This window comes from Squalius cephalus (genome assembly GCF_949319135.1).
Source record: "Squalius cephalus genome assembly, chromosome: 22".
Lineage (NCBI taxonomy): Eukaryota > Metazoa > Chordata > Actinopteri > Cypriniformes > Leuciscidae > Squalius > Squalius cephalus.
The window spans coordinates 5,775,866-5,795,468 of record NC_137143.1 but is presented as its reverse complement, the minus strand read 5'-3'; positions in this window follow the sequence as shown (position 1 = coordinate 5,795,468).

The following is a 19,603-nucleotide window of genomic DNA, read 5'->3' as shown; positions in this document are numbered from 1 at the left end:
ATTTGCAAACCTTGCTGCACGCTTCATGATGAATGCATCTAAGGTTTACACTCCGGGTACATTACGGCATGTTTTCTATGTACGACGTTCTCAATATAATTCATAATCCCACGTTTATAATGAACAACGCGTGGTTATTGTGTTAGAAACGGTGTACGCACAGAACAGAGGGGCGGGGTGAGCAAAGCTCATTATCATTTAAAGACACATGCACTGAAACGGCGTGCTGAAAACAGAGCTGTTTTTGAGCAGGTGGAATTAGTGTTTTCTTACAATACTAATGAGAATTTTTAATTAAAGTATATTACAAACTTTTAATTTAGACCCTAAAGAATCATATTAGCTTGTACAAAAATGGCATTATATGACCCCTTTAAATGTTAATGTTTTTAAAAGTGTTAAAAAAATAAAGATTATTAAAACTTAATGTACTTTAAAGTAAAATTTTACATTATTACAAAGTGTGCATTACAAATGTAAAGTGTAATCTCTTTAAGTCAGTGGCGTAACTTTGTTTTAAAAAGTGGGTGGGACGGGTTTAAAAAAAAAAAAACGGGGGGGATTTATGAATGTTAAATCATAAATCGATGTATGTACAATAACATTACGATGTCCAGCAATCGATTGAAATAGTGCATAGGTTTAATTTGTCGTTTAATGAGGTTTGATATATGTTGGTGTGGGTAAATCCGTTAAAAAATTGTGTATATTAAAATGGTCCAGTGGTAGAACTTTTGCCAAGCGTGTCAGAGGTTGTGGGTTCTAATCCACACTCGTATAGGTTTTTTTTTTTGTTGTTTCTCATTAAAACCGATTATGTTTATCAGTGGTTGTATATCAGGCATACGTTTGTATGCATTTTGTTTTGTAATTTCACCGGAACGAATAGAGAGTCTCCACAACGGATTGAAGTCCGAGTGAAGACTGTGCGCGAGCCACAAGAGCACACAGTATCCGCGCCACTGATCGCAGCGGCAACGAGCACTCTGATCACTTGATTTAAAAAACAACACATTTCAGCGCTAGATCGCCTCTTACAAACGAACTAAATGAATGCTCTGCTAGTTAACTGGAGATGTTTTATTTATTTGTATTGGTACATTCGTGCCCCGAGATGTTTCAAAAGTGGTGGGGACAATATCGACCTTAGCAAAAAGTGGTGGGGACAATATCGACCTTAGCAAAAAGTGGTGGGGACATGTCCCACCCGTCCCACCCACAAATTACGCCTATGCTTTAAGTAAACTGGTTATAACTTTTCAGAGAAATTGTTCTTTTTTACTAGAATCATGTTAACACTTGAAATTGGCCCTTATTCACTTCCTCACTGTAAGTGCCTCATGTAACCCAGATTTTTGCTTGTGTGTGTGTGTGTGTGTGTGTGTGTGTAAATGAGGGACAAGTCGAAATTCATTTTTTGTGATAATCAACATTATTCCACAAATGCTGTCGATCAAGCTTAACTTGTACTGAACCCAGAATATTCCCTTAAGACATCAGATGTTATGTCGGCTTGACAACCTGAGACTTTCTTTAAAAATTGGAAAAAAATTCTTACTCTATGGTCTTCTAGATAAAGCCACATCCACCTCAACTCAGTTCATCATTCCTTCAATTTTCTCATACAGCTGATGATTAGCTGACGCAAGTCCATGAAATCTCATAGACTTCCACTGAAAATATGTATGTATAGTAACTGTAGGAAGTGAAATTTAAGGGTTATAATGTTCTACGACTTTAAATAGGATTTGGGGGATATCGCGAGAACAGCGCCGAGAAAACAGAAAAAAAGGCTGTTTATTATTTTGGCTGGTAAAAAATATGCTTGGCTGGTGGATTTTTTCATCTACCAGTCCCCATGGCAGGTGAGCCAAAAAGTTAATTTCGGACCCTGGTTATAATGTTCTACGACTTTAAATAGGATTTGGGGGATATCACGAGAACAGCGCAGAGAAAACAGTCTGCAGCAGTTGTGATAGCACATGCCTCGTAAACAGCTGGGGCCACACTAAAGATTTTTAAAATCTTATAGAAGTTTCACAATGTGAGAGACCACAAACATGATAATAAGAAATCAGAGATTTAACCGTTTTGTTCCTCTAGAGTGTGGAGTGTCCCGATGTGACGAGAAAATCACACCACACACTAACAGATTCTATTCAAAAACAACAGAGTCCTGCTTGTGAACATGGGAAATCTCTCAAAATCTCTCACATCAAACGTAACTTTAAAGTAAACAAACATTGCGAACGACCGACAAGAAGAAATGACTGCTTTTTACAGAATTTGCGGGGGCGGGGGGAGGGGGGGGATGTGTTTAGATGAAGTCGTGGAGACGGTGTGAACATGCACTTTACATGTTACATGTTACAGCTGGAGGTGAGTCTTCCGTCAGCTCACTTTCTGATTGAGTATTGTTTAATTTCACATGGTAATCTCCAGAGCGTGCGCACGTTTGTCCTCAGGGTTCTTCCCGCAGTACAGGATTTCTTATCATAAATATTCAACATGTTGATTATTTACAAATCGAGATCGGTGCAGCTCCAACGTTCTTCCGAGCAGATTCAGTCACTCTTAAAGGGTTAGTTTACACAAAAATTTTAATTCTGTCAGTAATTACTCACCCTCATGTTGATTCAACACCATAAGACTTTCGTTCATCTTCGGAACACAAATTAAGATATTTTTGATTATATCTGAGAGCTGTCTCATTCCTCCATAGGCTTCTCTGTAACTGAAATTTGCCAGCCCAGAAAGTTAGAAAAGACAATGTTTAAAATAGTCCAAGTGTGACTACAGTGGCTCAACCATAAGTTTATCAAGTGACGAGAATACTTTTTGTGAGCAAAATAACAACAAAAATAACGACTTTATTCAACTATCAATTTCCTCTGTGTGAGCCTCTGAGTGTGTTCACGTAGTGTTACAGCGCAGCGCTTCTGGGTTGTACGTAACTAACCTCACTCTACATGAACCATCAGGATAAACGGGATTTTACCTAGGATTGTCATAAAGGGAGAAATCGGTCCAAAATTGCCTTGAATATCTTGTAGTGTGTGGCAGGCTTAAGCATGTTATAGCCTTGATGGCAATTGCTATGATTGTTATGATTAACAGTCACTGTTTGCGAATATCATAGAGATGAATATTACATGATGTAAAATGTAATTTTGTGTAAAATGTGACCTCTTACGAAACAGCTTTTTTTATTGTAAACACCAAATATAGCTCACTCCAAAAAAATATATTTAATGGCAAACACATTAAAGATTAAGAGACAGGCTGTCAATTCATCGTTTCTTCACGAAATTAGTTAACATTCTTTGACAACCATTCAAAAAAGTAGCCTTTTGTCTCGTTGCCAGTGTTACTTTTTCTACTAACCTTGGAGGCTTTCCACTTAGCTTAAAGTTATTGTACACAAAACACTTAACACTACTTTATGTGGTACAGGCTTTTATTATGTAAAGTTTTATTTACAACTGCAAAAAAATATTTGTTTGTTTTTATTTTTGTTTCACACACACACACATACACACACATTGCTAGAACATAACTGGGGGGAAAACATTTTATATCAGTTCTTTTTCTGGTTGCCTTAGATTGCTGTTGTAAAGAATGGTCTTCAGGTGGTTGTCATGGTATTTGATGATAATAAGTCTTTTTAGCACAATGAGAAGTCCACAAGAGTTCACTTTCTCCTTGCACCTTTTCTCATGTCTGCAAATAAAGGGATGATGTCCTTGAGCAAACTCTAAAATGAAGAAAAATAAACTTTTAATGACTTCTGCAGTCTCAAAATTATTCAACCCCCTGAATAGAATCCCTCACAACAGCACAAATCTGCAAAACAGATGTTTTCTCAAGCACACCTAATGCAATTAATCAAAGATTTCATAATTTGGATGAGGTGTGCTTGAGCTAGAACACATGAAATATCTTTGTTGAGTGTCACGTTTGACTGCATGTTAGAAAAATGACTAAGACAAAATAATGGTCCAAAAATTTAAGAGAAGATATCATCGCCCTTCACAAACAAGGAACAGGATACAAAAAGATAGCGAAGGCACTAAATGTTCCTAGAAACACCGTTGGAAGCATAGTTCACAAGTTCAAACTTCCTGGATGGGGAAGAAAAATAAAGCTATCAATGGCTGCAAACAGATTTCTGAGAAGGCAGGTTCAGAAAAACCCTCGAGTGACAGCAAAAGACCTGCAGCAAGACTTGGTGGCAACAGGCACTGAGGTTTCAGCTGCACTGTAAGGCTCGTACTAAACGCATAAGGCTTGTACTAAACGCATGCCAGCGCTCCAAGACATACACCACTACTGACCCAGAAGCACAGGAAAAGTCAACTCCAATTTGCTCAATAAGCCATAGAAGTTGTGTGATTCTGTTCTGTGGAGCGATGAAACATAACTGAAACTTTCCGGTCCTATGGGTCAGTGGTATGTCTGGAGGAAGAAGAATGAAGCATATGCTGAAAAGAAAACTCTTTTCAGATTTTGGAACTGTCTGTCCTCTGAAGGAGGCAGGAACCGGTGAATGTTCAATATACTTTAATGATAAAATAAACAAACACAAAACTAAAGTAAAGCGGCAACGCCTCACGGACGACTGCTGCACAAACATAACAAAACACAATGTAAATTCCATGCATGGTCCTCTCTCGTCCTTCACTGTCATCAATCCTCCTTCTATCCTCTAGGAGCTCCTCCGTGAGAGACTTGAGGCTCATTAGCAATCGCACCACTGGCCTCGCTCCGTTCCCATGGCTCTCGGCCCCACCCTACTTGCCACACTTAAGTGTCATCTTCCTCTCCAGAAGACAATAGCCCTCCATCGGATGCAGCTATCGGCATCTGATCCTCATCCAGAGCACCGACTGACGCATTGGGTCGCCGTGATAGGAAACCAAGCTGTCATCCGGCAACTCAACGGCACACAACATGTTAGGAACAGGAGGTCCTTGGGGATTCACCAGGCAGAAGAGCTCCCACTGTAACCCTGAAGTCCCCCAAAGTTAACCACACTCGCTGCTGTGCTTTACACACAGGTGACGTGCTGGGTAACTTTAGCCTTTACGAGAAAGGTTAGTCACGACAGGCGTGTCAACATGGTCATGTTCTCATAATGTGAGCATGAACCATCCACGAATGCAGTCTCAGCATGCTTACGGCCCAGACATGTGAGATAGTGACCGTGGCCGTCAGATGAGGTCAGGACATGACCGCATCCAGGAAAACACGGACAGAGAGGCATCTTTAAAAAGATGCTTGCCGTCTGCTTGCTCATTTAGGGAAACTGCTCTTTTAACTGTTAAAGAGCCCAGAGGTGTGATCGCTGCACTTGACAGCGCACGTTTGCTCTTTCTGCGAAAACACACCGCTGGATGCGCCATCTCTCCAACACAGAATATCTTGTCAATGAAGGCAGATTGGCAGAGCACTGACAAACAACCACTTGGCTCTGATGCAAAAAGCTGAATGAATGAGTTCCACATGAGCTTCGGTATGTATGGGGATTGGCTTGTCATGCAAATCTCACTCGCCAATGACCATTGGCTTGTTTTGTTACCACTTGAAGGTGATTGGGCTCCCAAGTGAGATCCTACTGCATCTGTCTGGCAACGTAATGTCAAACATGACTGACTGATAGGGAATTGATAAGTTGGATTAAAAAAAATAATCAAATAAAATCAGTTATGTCAAGAGAAATATTCAATGAAGCAGAATGGGACACCCCAGATCCCTAAACTCTTAGTGAAGTTCACTAATGTAATTTCGGGAGGAGTGAACCCATCTAATCTTTCAATTAACTGCCAGAGCATATAAGCAATCGCTCACCTTGCTTGCACCTTGCATCAGCTGTTTTGGCATCCCTCCACCTCCCCAACTCTATTAACATAATTTAGGCATCTTGATACCATACTCATCATCCAAGCAGTAGTAGTCCCACTGGGGGGTACATAAGCTCAAGTTGAAGTTGCTTCCTTGAGCCCCTCCACTGTGGACAGCAAGCCAAATATGCTTAACTTTATTAGCTTAAAGATTATATGGGCAAATGAACTCATGAATTGGGGTTTTGACCTCAGTTTTCTGGATTTCTTACATCTGCTTTGAGCCTGTGATGGTGGTAAGATATGAACATTGATATTTGGTGTATTTACTGCAGAAGTATGGCCTTGTTATGTTTAAGAAATCATCAGACTGAGGCGAGCCAAAGTGTGTTTGTGAAATTAAAAAGCACTGATGCAAAATACTGGGCAATAAGGGCAAGCAACTGAGGGGCGTTTACTCTGTGCTAAGCACCACTGACGCAGGAAAGAACTGATGAGAACTTTCTCAGTGACAGAGACAATGTCAAACCACAGCATATTAGACACATACAGATGAAGGAAGGACACCAGAGTGATGTCGTGTCACAAGTGAATTTGCACCCTTGACTGCACTGTTAGGAAATTGTGTTTGTCTGGTTAGGAACAGAATGTGTCATTTCCTCTGTTGCATGTCCAAAAAGAGAGAAAGACAGAGGACAAGGAAGGAAATATCAAAGTTGCCATAATAAATATGTTTGAATACTGCTAAAAACATGAAGATCTTTAGTTTCAATTAACAATTACACATGAAGATGATATTAGAGAGACCACGCATACATTTAACATGATTTAAATGAGGTTTACGACCTTGTTTTTTCCAAAATGCCTTTTTACAAGATAAAGGGTGATATTACTTAAAGCTTATTAAGAATCGATTAACAGCCACTGAATGAAATGATATTGATAAGATCACCGTAGAGCTCAGGACAAACTAAGTAAACTACTGAAACTAGATTTATCCACTGCTCCTAAATTTGAAGCAGGGAATCAATTATTCAGACGCCAAACTTTCTTTACTTCCCTGCAGAAGGCAGTCACTGAACCTTAGAATGATTTTCCCTCAGTCTCTCCCAAAGACAAATTATTAACTCATTTTGTGGAATTCACATTATACATTCCAAACCCAGACAAGACGTATCTTCCACATTAGTAGTGCTGCTTGCCAAGGCAAATGAAAATACTATCATTATTGACTTACCATGTCTATCAAAACTGTATGAATTTCTTTCTTCTGTAGACCACAAAATTAGATATTTTGTAGAATCACACTTGTATTTTTTTCAGAGATGTTTAAAAAGGAAAAAAAAAAAAAAAAACACCATAAAACTAGTCTGTGTAACACGCTTTATCTTACGTATTCAGAAGACATGATTTGGTTTGTGCAAGGAACAGAATAAGTTATTACGTTTTTAATGTCTTCCACTGAATTAGTGTGCATTAAGGGCACTGCGCTTTGGACATGGGACAGTCTTGCACACTTCCTGTAGCGTACACGTGCTCTCAAGTGGCCAAGACTGCAAGTGTGGGTATTTGGAAAGGCCCAAAGATCACCACTTACTTCAGCAATAAAAAAAATTAAACACAAATGTGAAGTTTAACTAAAGATATTTTTGCTTATTCATATGGTTGAATTGGATCATTGAATGTTAGCATCAAAGACGTTAGTTTTTAAAGTGGAAGAAGATTAAATACATAAAGTATTTGTATTATTTAACATATTGAATTATGGCAGGTTTGCATAATATTCTAAGTTTGCATTTCATTTTCATTCATTTTGAGGAATACTGAATCTGTTTTTGTACAAGTGAGACATTTAGTCTAGAACTATAAAAAACACCTCTGCATTTACTCCCAATTTCTCTCAACATGAGAACAGGAGAGGTGTCAGTCTATAAAGGAATTTATTTATTTAGAGATTTAGTTTAGTTACTGGTTCATGTCTAGTAAAATATAGACTATATCAGTTTTGTCACCAGGATTTTATAAAAAAAAAAAAAAAAATGAATTAAAAGAATTACATATTTGTTTAAGTATTGTTCATTTTGTTGTGTCCAGTGTTTTGTCAGATATTTCTAAAATAATTTTTAATACATCCTTTAAAGGGGACATATCATGCTAAATCCACTTTTTTAGCCCTTAAATGCATTTTGTTGTATATTTGGAGTGTTTAGAAGTACAGAAAAGTTTAAATTATTCTCTTCAGGTGCTTCGTTGATATCTTTATATTCTGTTTTGGCCTTATTTTTCAACCTGTTCCGATTTTTCTGTTATCTATGACGTTTTGTGAACTATTACGTCACAGTATTTGCAGCGGAACTGCCAAATAAGGACATTGACTTCCAGCCCAACACTTTGAGCAATCCGCCATTTTTATTTCTCGCTGCAATTTTGTAGTCCAAGCTAAAAGATGCAGAAGTTACGAGAGGGTAAGTTAAAATGTTCGGTTGTTGGATGTAGTAACCCACACGCTTCATTACACCGTCTAATGTAGATGAACTGCCGCGCTTGTGACAGGGCGCATGTTTAACTGAAAGAACAAGCAGAGAGAGAGAGACCCGGTCGCGCACACGCACTCTCTCTCTCTTCAGAGCCAGGCGAAAGTGTAAACAAGACACCGTCTCCAAACTAGACGCTGTCTTGCTCTCTCTCCCTCGCACATATTAATCAAAATAAATCGACACGGTGGTAAAAGGTCGGAAGACCAAAGTTTCATGTGTAAATACAGTAACACACCATTGCGATACATCCATATGAAGACGTTGTTCTGCAGGTTCGTCGTCTTCATTTTCATCTCGCTCCAGCTCCGACTCTGGCTCGAACATGTAAGGCTGGCTGGACAAGTCTTCCGTTGTTGACATTTTGTTAATAACGTGTGAATAAAAAGTTTCTGTGCTGCTAGATAATCGTATCTCTGCTATCAAACTACAAAAATGGCCGAACGGGGTGGAGTTGAACCTCTGCATCCTGGAGAGGGGGCGGGGTATGAAGTGTCTCAATTGTATTTAAAGAGACCGCACCAAAACGAGTTGCTCTCAGATGCACATCAGAAAAGGGGTAGAAAAGGGGCCTGTGGAGCTATAATAATGAGGAATTCAGACCCAAGCATTGCAGTTCTGCTTTATATAGACTACAAATGTATGATTTATATGTAAAAAGGAACGATTTAAAAGCATGATATGTCTCCTTCAAGAAAGTTAAAGGTGCAGTGTGTATTTTTTAGCGGCATCTAGTGGTGAGGTTTGCGAATTGCAAAAAAAACAGACACTCACGGCTTATCCCTCAATTTGCAAACTCGAAGGAGAAGCTACGGTGGCCGACGTAGGATAAAATATGTTGTCGTCTAAATCAGCAGAGAGTAGCAAGTCAAGCAATGGGGTTTCTTTATATTATATTTTATATTAAATTATATTTACTTAATTATTCAGTAAAACCACATGTTATTGCGATTGTTATTTTTACTTGTTCATCATTGTGTTAGTCTTTTATTCACTGACTTTACCATAGCTTGTTTCCATGCTACTTAGTATAAGATAAGAGCTATGGATAAGAGCATCAAAGCAGCTAGGTAAGGGGAAATAGCCAACGTTACGATGTCTGAGGCGTCGTTCAGACAGCATGTTTTTACAGAGCCATAGTCAGGTGTGGATCAAGGGTCTTAAAGGAGAACTCCGGTCAATTTTAACATTGAGCTAATTTTTTTGTACATTTGGAGTGCTGTCAATACAGAGAACAACGACATAAATCGGTGTTGCCTACACCGAGTTATTCTATTTTTAAAATTTGCACCCTGTTGACTTCAATGGGGCAAGTACTAAACCTGCTTTTAGGCTCTTAACATCCTTGATGTGTCATTACAAGTGCACAGAAAATGTGAGTGATTCCTTCTGAGTGAACACGAGTGGATCTGACTGCAGTAGATGTGAAAGATATGTATAAAAATGATGTTATTTAAGCCAGCGCAAATACCTGTTTACATCCTGTTTTTCGGTTGAAGTCCAAAGTAGTCGATTGCCGAGTTCACGCGCGATCATAGGTAACTAAACCTATGCGCGTGAACTCGGCAATCGACTACTTTGGACTTCAACCGAAAAACAGGATGTAAACAGGTATTTGCGCTGGCTTAAATAACATCATTTTTATACATATCTTGCACATCTACTGCAGTCAGATCCACTCGTGTTCACTCAGAAGGAATCACTCACATTTTCTGTGCACTTGTAATGACACATCAAGGATGTTAAGAGCCTAAAAGCAGGTTTAGTATTTGCCCCATTGAAGTCAACAGGGTGCAAATTTTAAAAATAGAATAACTCGGTGTAGGCAACACCGATTTTTGTAGTTGTTCTCTGTATTGACAGCACTCCAAATGTACAATAAAATGAGCTCAATGTTAAAATTGACCGGAGTTCTCCTTTAATATGTAATATAATAATACTAATCAGCTGATTGTCTCACGAACGTAACAAGCACATTTCTCCCAGCAAACCCACAACACAGCGAGGGAGAAGAACCACATGAAACTATCCAACTACATTTTTTTACTAACAGGGTAGTAAAATGTAGCGCCCCCTAGCATGTCTAGCTATTAGTGTAGAGTGCGCTCCCCGAATTCCTGTTTATTGAAAAATTAATGCTCTAAATGTAATTCTCTAATTATTACCTACTTGTAACCGTTTACGTTAATAACTGCTTTTAACTGAATAAAAAGTGGCAATACAGTGTCTTTATTGCTAAATTAGATGATAACACTAATTGTAGGGAATTATTTCAAGTGCTCGGTTAGTCAAATGTCAACATTATTGTTACAGTAATATTTCACCCCTTTTAAATGACTATCAATACTTTTAGTCAATAAGAATTACTTTAGAGGTCACTTATCTAAATCAGAATTATCAAACACTTTTACTTTATTAAATCAGGATACTGTAAACATATATTAGCTTGCATTTAGTATCAAAATCCTCCAATATTATAAACCCAATGTAATGCAAAACTACCACAGAAATACGTTTGAACTATTTACTTTAAGAAAAATAGTATGTTCAATTCAATTCAATTCAATTCAATTCAAATTTATTTGTATAGCGCTTTTCACAATACATATAGTTTCAAAGCAGCTTTACAGAAAGTGCATTTCAGAAATGTACATAGAGAACATATGTAGGCCTACATATATACAGATCAAATATCAACAGTGCATTCAAATGAAACACAATTCAGTTCCCAAAATTAAAACTAAGCCGGCAAATGACTAAGTGGCCACTAAATCAAATAAAATGGATACCCAGACAGTCAGAGAAGGACACGTTGCAGGCCTGTAGCGTGGCGTGTGAGCGGAGAGACCTTAAACACAATGGCCGCTTCACGCAGTTGCGCAGCAAACAAAAAAAAAACTCACTGTCACTGCTGTGTTGTGCTGGTCGTTGTCGTCGTCCACGCCGCGGCAACGCGGTGCTGGCGATGCTGGTGGTTGAAGACGTCGTCCGACAGCTGAGCAGTGTTTTTTCAGACGATGCACAAAAGGGCAACCGAGCAGGCTACTCGCTGGCATAGTCTTTATAGCTGAATCGTGCTGACTAGCTGTCCACTCTTTCTCCTCATTGAAAACTCTAACCGAGTCCTTCACAACCATTAACTATTACACTGTAAACTTTGTCAAATGTCCGTAACTCACTCTTCATGAAGTCTACAATTACATTTACAATCACACGCATTAACTTGGTGTTTTACCAATTTTTAACGTGCCAGTCACAGCGCAATTCTCACTCATGTGTCTCTCTCCTTTTCTCTTGTGTCGTTGTCCCAACGTTATCTCCCTGCTTCCTCGCGACCTCTCACCCTGACCCCTGATTGGATCTTTCTTCTAGGTAAGTGAATTTTAACTAACTTATTTTTTTAACACACATAAACATTATTTAAACATTTTTAACAACATGAAACGTACATTTTAAAGAAAATAACCAAAATAAAAATAATGGATTTAGGAAATAGGCTACCCGAATTTTTCATAGGGCTACAAAAAGTTTAGCTGGCTAATATGAGCTGTTATGCTGTAGGCTAACGTTAGCATTTTACGGTCAATAGTACTACTGTAATCAGCTGATTGTCTCACGAACGTAACCAGCACATTTATCCCCACATAGCAAAGCCATAACACAGCGAGGGAGAAGAACTAAGTTACATGAAACAATCTAACTACATATTTTACACCACTGACAAGGGAAAAGTCACTTCTCACAGTGTCTATGGCTAGCTTCTAGGTAATGCTAACATTATGAAACAACAGTTTTCATTTGCATTGTTAAAGTTGGAATACGTTACCTGTCCAGCAGAAAACAGGCAACTTCAGCGTCGCTTTGAAGGCCTTTTTCCCTCATAAGACCCTTCCATCGGTGATTTTTGCCTACGTTTCTCCCTTATTTTTCTTGTTTCATCATACTTTCTCTTCTTCAAAGCAGATTTACCCTCCGTCGGCTCTTGTCCTAAACAATAACTGTGGTCAATCATTTTCCCCAAATTCTGCTGCGTCTTTTTCTGCTTCTCATTCAAGTTAGTGACGAAACGCGCTCTGTAGCGCTGTTTGTTCGCTGTCGGCTACGGTAGAAACATGACATCACGATATGTCGACCTTCATAGAAGGGGGTGCCCGCGGTTATGTAGATATAAATGACTCATTCTAAGGTAATAAAAACATAACGGTTCATTAAGTAAGGTCTTTATACACCACTGAAAACATAGTCATGGATCTTACGTTGCATTTCTGTCAATAGATCCTCAGAATTATTACACATTGCACCTTTAAATTGTTAAAACAAATTAAAACCATTATGATCGGCATCACGATAAACTGTCAATGTATAGAACAGACCTTTGTGAAGATTTTTCAAAATGTCTCATTTCACTCAATTTATTCAGAGAAAGTAAAACAGTCAAACATTACTTGTGCCAAACATGTGGTGACAATACCGGCCATCCGTGTGTTATCTGCTTGCACTATAATGGAATGTGTCTTTGTCCAGTAGTATTAGAAGAAATTACTCATGGCTTAGGAGGCTCTAGGAACGCAATTACATAATGATGGCTGGCAAACGCATCACCTGCTGTTGTACTTGTTTTCCTCCAATCTGAAAATGGCAGTTTTTCAGCCTTTGGTATGTTGCCAAAGTGAGAACATGTGTGGTTATTGTTGGTGAGGAATTTATCACATATATGACTGTGTTTCGCACATTTGTGAGGTGGGGCTCTAAGATTATTTTGTCTTCCCCACTGCTGGCACAATAATTCTTCATGCAGCATCCATGAATCTGTGCCTATTAGGCCCTGTAACCATATGGTGCTTGGTAACTACACCTCATCAAGGTGGCTCTGAGATTTGCGTCGCATGCTGAGGCCAAGCCATTTCGCTCACTATACAGCAATCTGTCTGCGTTAACTGTTTTATCTGAGAGGACTGAAAGTGTCACAGTTTAGTGGGCAGCATTTGCAATGTGATGCATGAATATATTCTAGTAACTAAAAACAAGTGGATTAAACCAGGTTTTTTTTTTTTTTTTTACTTTTTGATGCGTTGGACCCACAAATATGTACTAAAATGTATAATACATAGGGTAAGATAAAGGAAGATCAAGTTAGAACAGGATGCATCAGCCAAAGTGTTATTTAGGAAAATAAATAGAAATATTTGCTAATTTAGTTTTTATTACAGTTTTTCTCGATTGCTTAAACACATTTCATGAAACTATGCCTCGTATTCTCAAAACTATAAACACAAATCCATAACGTCTCACCCAATTCCCCAAACATCCTATTTTCAGGTCAAAAGGAAGCTCTACACTCAAAACCATTCACTCTTGCTGAAAAACCAAACTTTGCCCTCAGACAGGACACACAAGCCCTCAAAATCACACACACTACAACATAGTCTAAGACACTGGTGCAATAAATTTAAAACAACATTTCCAAAACTGGTAAGTTATGTTGCTTGTGGTTCCCCCCTCACAAACCTTTTCACATGATGAACACAAAAGACACAACCAGTGGATACATTGGCACATTTCTATTCATACACAGAAAACACACACACACAAAAACATTTTTTTTCCTGTTTTACTCTTTTTTTTTTACTTTTTTTTTTTTTACTCTCTCCTCTAATTTTTTTTTTTATATTTACTTACAGTAAGATGTGTGTGACCAACATATGACAGTAAAAGAGCACACACAAACCAAATTCTAATATGGAATTCGAATTGTATTGGAATGGTAAAGAGTGTTGGGACGTAACAGGAGGGCCTCCACTCAAGGAGACAATATGATGAACACGTCTAAGAATGTTCCACATATGGTTGAAATACCTACAAAGATAACATTCTGTGAGTCAAGACTATAAAGGAGAAAGGAAGCCCTCTCTTCACTGTCACACTCTGCAGCCACACTGTCTGACTGTATGACTGCTGGCCTTTTCTTGCAAGAAAATAAACCTCACCAAAGACTATTGGAAATGTTTGTCTCTTATTCAGTGATAGAATTTAGTTTGCCACCACACCTCCCTGAAGGTTCTCGAGGTGACGTTAAAGCGACTCAAATTTGTCCTTACTCGTAGTCGAGCCTCCCTCATAGTCATACCATTGATAAAGACATGGGCAACTAGAGTGGCTTGAATTTCATCTGAGACTGCTTGTCTTCTTGTCCTTGCCCTTCCTCCTCCTCATTCTTATCCCTCTTCCTTCATGTCTTTCTGGATCCATTGTTCCAAAACGCAGTAAACTGATTTGGGCCCTTTTATCTATCTATTGAGGGTTCTGATTGATGTGTGTTAAATTTTGACTCTTAGTGTTTCCACTCTGGTAATTGTGTGCTAACTGAGCTGAAGCTGTGCTGACAACATGGTCTAGGCAATGAGAAATGAAGGGATTTGTGTGTAGAGTTTTGCAGTGACAGTTCAACAAATCTGACTCATGTGTCAAAACAGGGAATAGTGTTTATAGTTTAGTGAAATTGGTGTGCTTTTTGATAAATGGCGTTATGGTTTTGAAGTTTTAGTTCAAAAGCCTGGTTATAGTGTTTAAGCAATCGAGAAAAACTGTAATTAGCCAATTGTAAAAAACAAGAAGCCCCAGACTGTATTACATTTATTTATATATTTTTAAGTGTCATTATTGTATAAACCTTTCTGCATTTTTAGATTTTCAAAACAACATTCAGTATGATTTACAGTTTTCTACAGTAAACACACGCACACAGATTCATACGAGTTGCAGAAAGAAAGAGAGTGAGGAAAGAATGAGTTTTAAGAGATGATGAAATCCCAAGTTTCTATGCACTTATAAGATATGACCTGAACGAACCATCAATCATTAATTTAACCCTTCTATCGTTTCTTAGGCGGGTTATTAAATCTATATCAATGCACCAGTTCAGTTTAAGAGTCTGGAGGCTACTTGCTTGTCTTTGCTTTTGGGGATTCCCGTTAAAGGGGTTTCCCAGGTCCGTTGGCTGGCGTCTCCTCGTGCCTGAGATGTCTGGGGCGGCCAATCACGTGGTGTGCTGGCGGATGGATGGAAAGTCTTTGTTGCTGGAAAGCAGGCTTTGCAGTCGAATCGTGGACCAAAACTTTGCCGCAAAACTTAACTTGGAACTGAAACTCACAACGGAAAAGAAAAGAAAACTAAGAAAAGAAAGAAAATTGAGATGAGAGTAGATGGATGGCTTGAATGAAGCTGTTTAACCCATGTTCTTCTGAGTCTGTCTAGTCACTCCGTCATGGCTTCTCCATGATGGTTTTCGAATCTACTATTCTCTTCATCTGCCCAAAACTTTGTTCGGGTCCTAAGATTTTAAACTCAAATGTTTGTCCAGCCTCCTGGATGAGTTATGACCAATTAGACACTATCTTTATTTGAGAGGTGGCATTTTCTTCACTTCTCATCGTAAATCATGCGTTATCTGTGATCTCTTTACTCTCCAGCGCTAGCAGAGAGTACAGAGGCCACAGATTAGACATCATTACTATTAAAAGAATACGAAACATTTTACACAGATTTCAATCAAGCCATCTTTTGAATTAAGAACATACGATCTTACTGATAGGAAACAAGACACACTTTCATTCAAACATCTAATAGTTATAACAGTTACATGACTTATATGGGATCTAAGCATATTAGACACACATATAGGTTGTAGACACAATATAGAATTATGTAGTTGAACGATGTTTGATTATAAGTCCATCAAGAACTGTTTTGGGATGATTTTATGTATTTTTATAGTTGAAGTCCCAGTCTCTTTGGTTTTAAAAGATTTCAACCTTGGGGTCATTGAGAGTTCCTTAAGAAGAAGGAGGTCTGTTTTGTATATCTGTCGTGGGATCCAGCAACTTCTGCTGTTATCTTGATCGAGCTCTAAACGGTGCCATCTCTGAACCAATCAGTCTTTTCCAAACCATCTAACATTGACAACGTTCTTCCTTTAGTTGCTTTAGTTGGCCATAAAGTAGACTGTCTGGAGCCTGGATTTTATGGCTCTGGATTGGTGATTTGGGGCCTGGAGTGTTGAGTTCTGTGTGAAATTATGTTTGAACAAATCACCTGGAAGATTCAACCTGGTGTTTGGTTCGCCCTCAAACCTTACACTGTAGTGTTTTGCATCAATATATTACAAACTTTGTTCAATGATTCCACTGTGTCTGTAGTATTCTCTCTACTACTGCAGTACTTTTACAGAGATGTATTTACTGTACATGTAGCACCATAATGAAACCTGTATCACCTATTTTGTTCTACAATATTTAATAATTGTACGAACAATGACACAGTGAAACTATCGGTTGCTTGTGTGTGGGATCTATAGTTATTTCAATGGTATTTCACAGTAAATTTGTTTTTTGAACCAATGATTGTGCAAGTGCAAGATTTCTTTAAAGATGTGAATGCACAATGCAATGTTTTGAACATTAGACAGCCTGTGTTACAAGTGATAACCATTTTAAGTTTTGTGTCTAGAGTTTTGAAAAATGACATCAAGGTTCTGAAAATAGTAGCAAAGTAATTGTAAAAAACTGTATAAGCTGTTTTCCTCATGGGGACCAAAAAATGTCCCCACAAGGACAAGTATAATGGATATTGCTATCACACAGCCTTTTCAAATTTTTCAGTCAAGTAATGAGTCAAGTCAAATTTTTGAGTCAAGTATTTTTTTTATTTATTTATTTTGTGTGTGTGTGTGTGCGTGTGTGGTGCTATTAGTCTGCATTAGTCTCAGGAACAGCTGAGCAGGAGTTGATTATTATTATTATTATTTCATCTTGGCCTTATGGGCATTCACTCTCTCTCTCTCTCTCTCTCTCTCTCTCTCTTCTCTCTCTCTCTCTCTCTCTCTCTCTCTCTCTCTCTCTCTCTCTCTCATCATCTCTCTCTCTCTCTCTCTCTCTCTCTCTCTCTCTCTCTCTCTCTCTCTCTCTCTCTCTCTCTCTCTCTCTCTCTCTCTCTCTCTCTCTCTCTCTCTCTCTCTCTCAAAGTCACCCTGGTGGTATATTCCAGGTGTGCCACTGGCAGGTCTGACGGAGTCACAAGGTGTCCCTCAGCCCCCACGACCACACCAGCTGCTCCAATCACTCTGATTAGCCCGAGTTTGTGTCTCAGAGCCACTGGAGAGGACAGGGCACCTCTGGGTCTGGGGCACTCTTTATAGACACACTGAATCAACAGAGACAACAGATATCTTCAAATAGCTTATGACAAAATTCAAACATGGCAGTGTATTCAGGAGATTTCAGCCAACCAGATTGCTTACTGAATTCAGAGCTCACATTATCTTGTTATATTTTTTTCATTGAGGCTTGAAATGTGTGAAATAAAGTATCTAACAAAATCAAATCTAAAACTATGTCATAAATATTTAAATACAATTCCGTCTTCACATCAGAATTCTGCTGAAATATCAGTAATCCTTGAGGCAATCATTACAAGCCTAAGAGATAAAAAAACAAAGATGAAACAACACTCTTGTTTTATCCACCAGAACACTTTAAATGCATGCTTTTCCTCTTTTTCCTTTCGCCAGAGTGCATGCAGATTGGATCTGTTCCTGGGCCAGCTTGCCACCTGAATCGGTAATCTGTTCTGGGGTCGAGGGAAGTCGTTGCTCTCTCTTCAAGCTGACCTCATGTCAGCCGGGATGACAGTAAATTGAGATAAGTTCTAAAACTCTCACTAAGGTCTTAGACTTGTTGAACGATTCCCCCAAGAACAGAGGAACTTATGACATCCAACATATCTCAGGTTTCCTACAGGTTTGAAGATAAAACATGTCATTGATTAAAAAAGTTCCTCTCGTTGTCCCCATCTCTCTTGGGATGTCCCTGTAATATTCTGCAAACCATGATGCAATAAAGGACAATCCAGGAGATTATAATAATGGCACGTTCAGACTGATTCTCAAGAAAAACAAACCACATTGGGATAAAAGATCTGCCTGCAAGAGTGTTTAAAAAAAATGACCCATATACAACCAATGAATTCATTTATATAAAGTTAACAATAACCTCACATTTTCATGCAATATTTTATGAAGTGGCGACCCTAACACATTAAATGCTTTGCCTCTATATTGTTTTCACATTAATTAAAAATAATTCAAATGTCCCTGATACATTTTGCATACCAGTTATTTTGTTAATTTATTTATTTTGCTTGACGATTTTTTTCTTTTTCTTTTTTTAACATCAGTGCAAGGTGTGCAAAAGATAAAAAACAAAATGAGCAATTATTATTATCATTATTATTATTATCATTATTCATACAATTAATGACAACAACAGTAATAAACACTGGTTTCTTGTCATCTGTGTTATCAATGTAGACGGTCATATGTTTTTGAAATGATATACATAATATCATCAAAATTATATATATATATATATATATATATATATATATATATATATATACATATATATATATATATATATATAATTTTTTTACAATAATATTCTCAAATGCTTAAATGCTTGAAATTAGTTTTGTAAAAAAAAAAAAAAAAAAAAAAAATTCATTATAAATTGCTTACATATTGTCATGTGTTTAGTGTGTTTTGATTCATGTTGTAGTTCAGTTCTAGTTTTTGCTGTCAGTTTGTATACTGGTTCAGTTCCCTACCTGTTTGTTACTATGGTTACTGATTTGATTTGAGTTTCTGTTCAGGTGTGTCTTGTAAATAATCTCAGATCCATCCCGATCTCATGGCAATTCATACATATTTTACGAGGTGGCTAATTCCTCACTCGTACGAATTCGTACGATTTTTGCTAAATCGTACATATTTTTAGGAGTTGCCCAATTCGTATGAATTCGTACGAATGACTTACCCCTGACCCCGCCCCTAAACCTACCCGTCACTGGGGTTTAGACAAATCGTACAAGTGAAGTCGTATGAATTAGCCACATCGTACTCACTCGTACGAATTCGTAGGATTTGTTTGTGAGATAGCATTGTTGAGATAATTTTTTTGCCCAGTGTCTTTTCCTCAGTTCTTGGTCTATCCTTGTCCGTACCATGTTGGTTTTTCTGTTCCAGAATCTCTTCAGTGTTTTGTGAAGTTTGAGCTGCTGCATCTAGATCCTGCCATTTCCATTGTGCTGCGACCATGACACATTATGCTTACATATACATTTATTTACGGTGCTTTCATTCCTTGTTTGAATCCAGCAAACTTGTGAGGAAGTAAC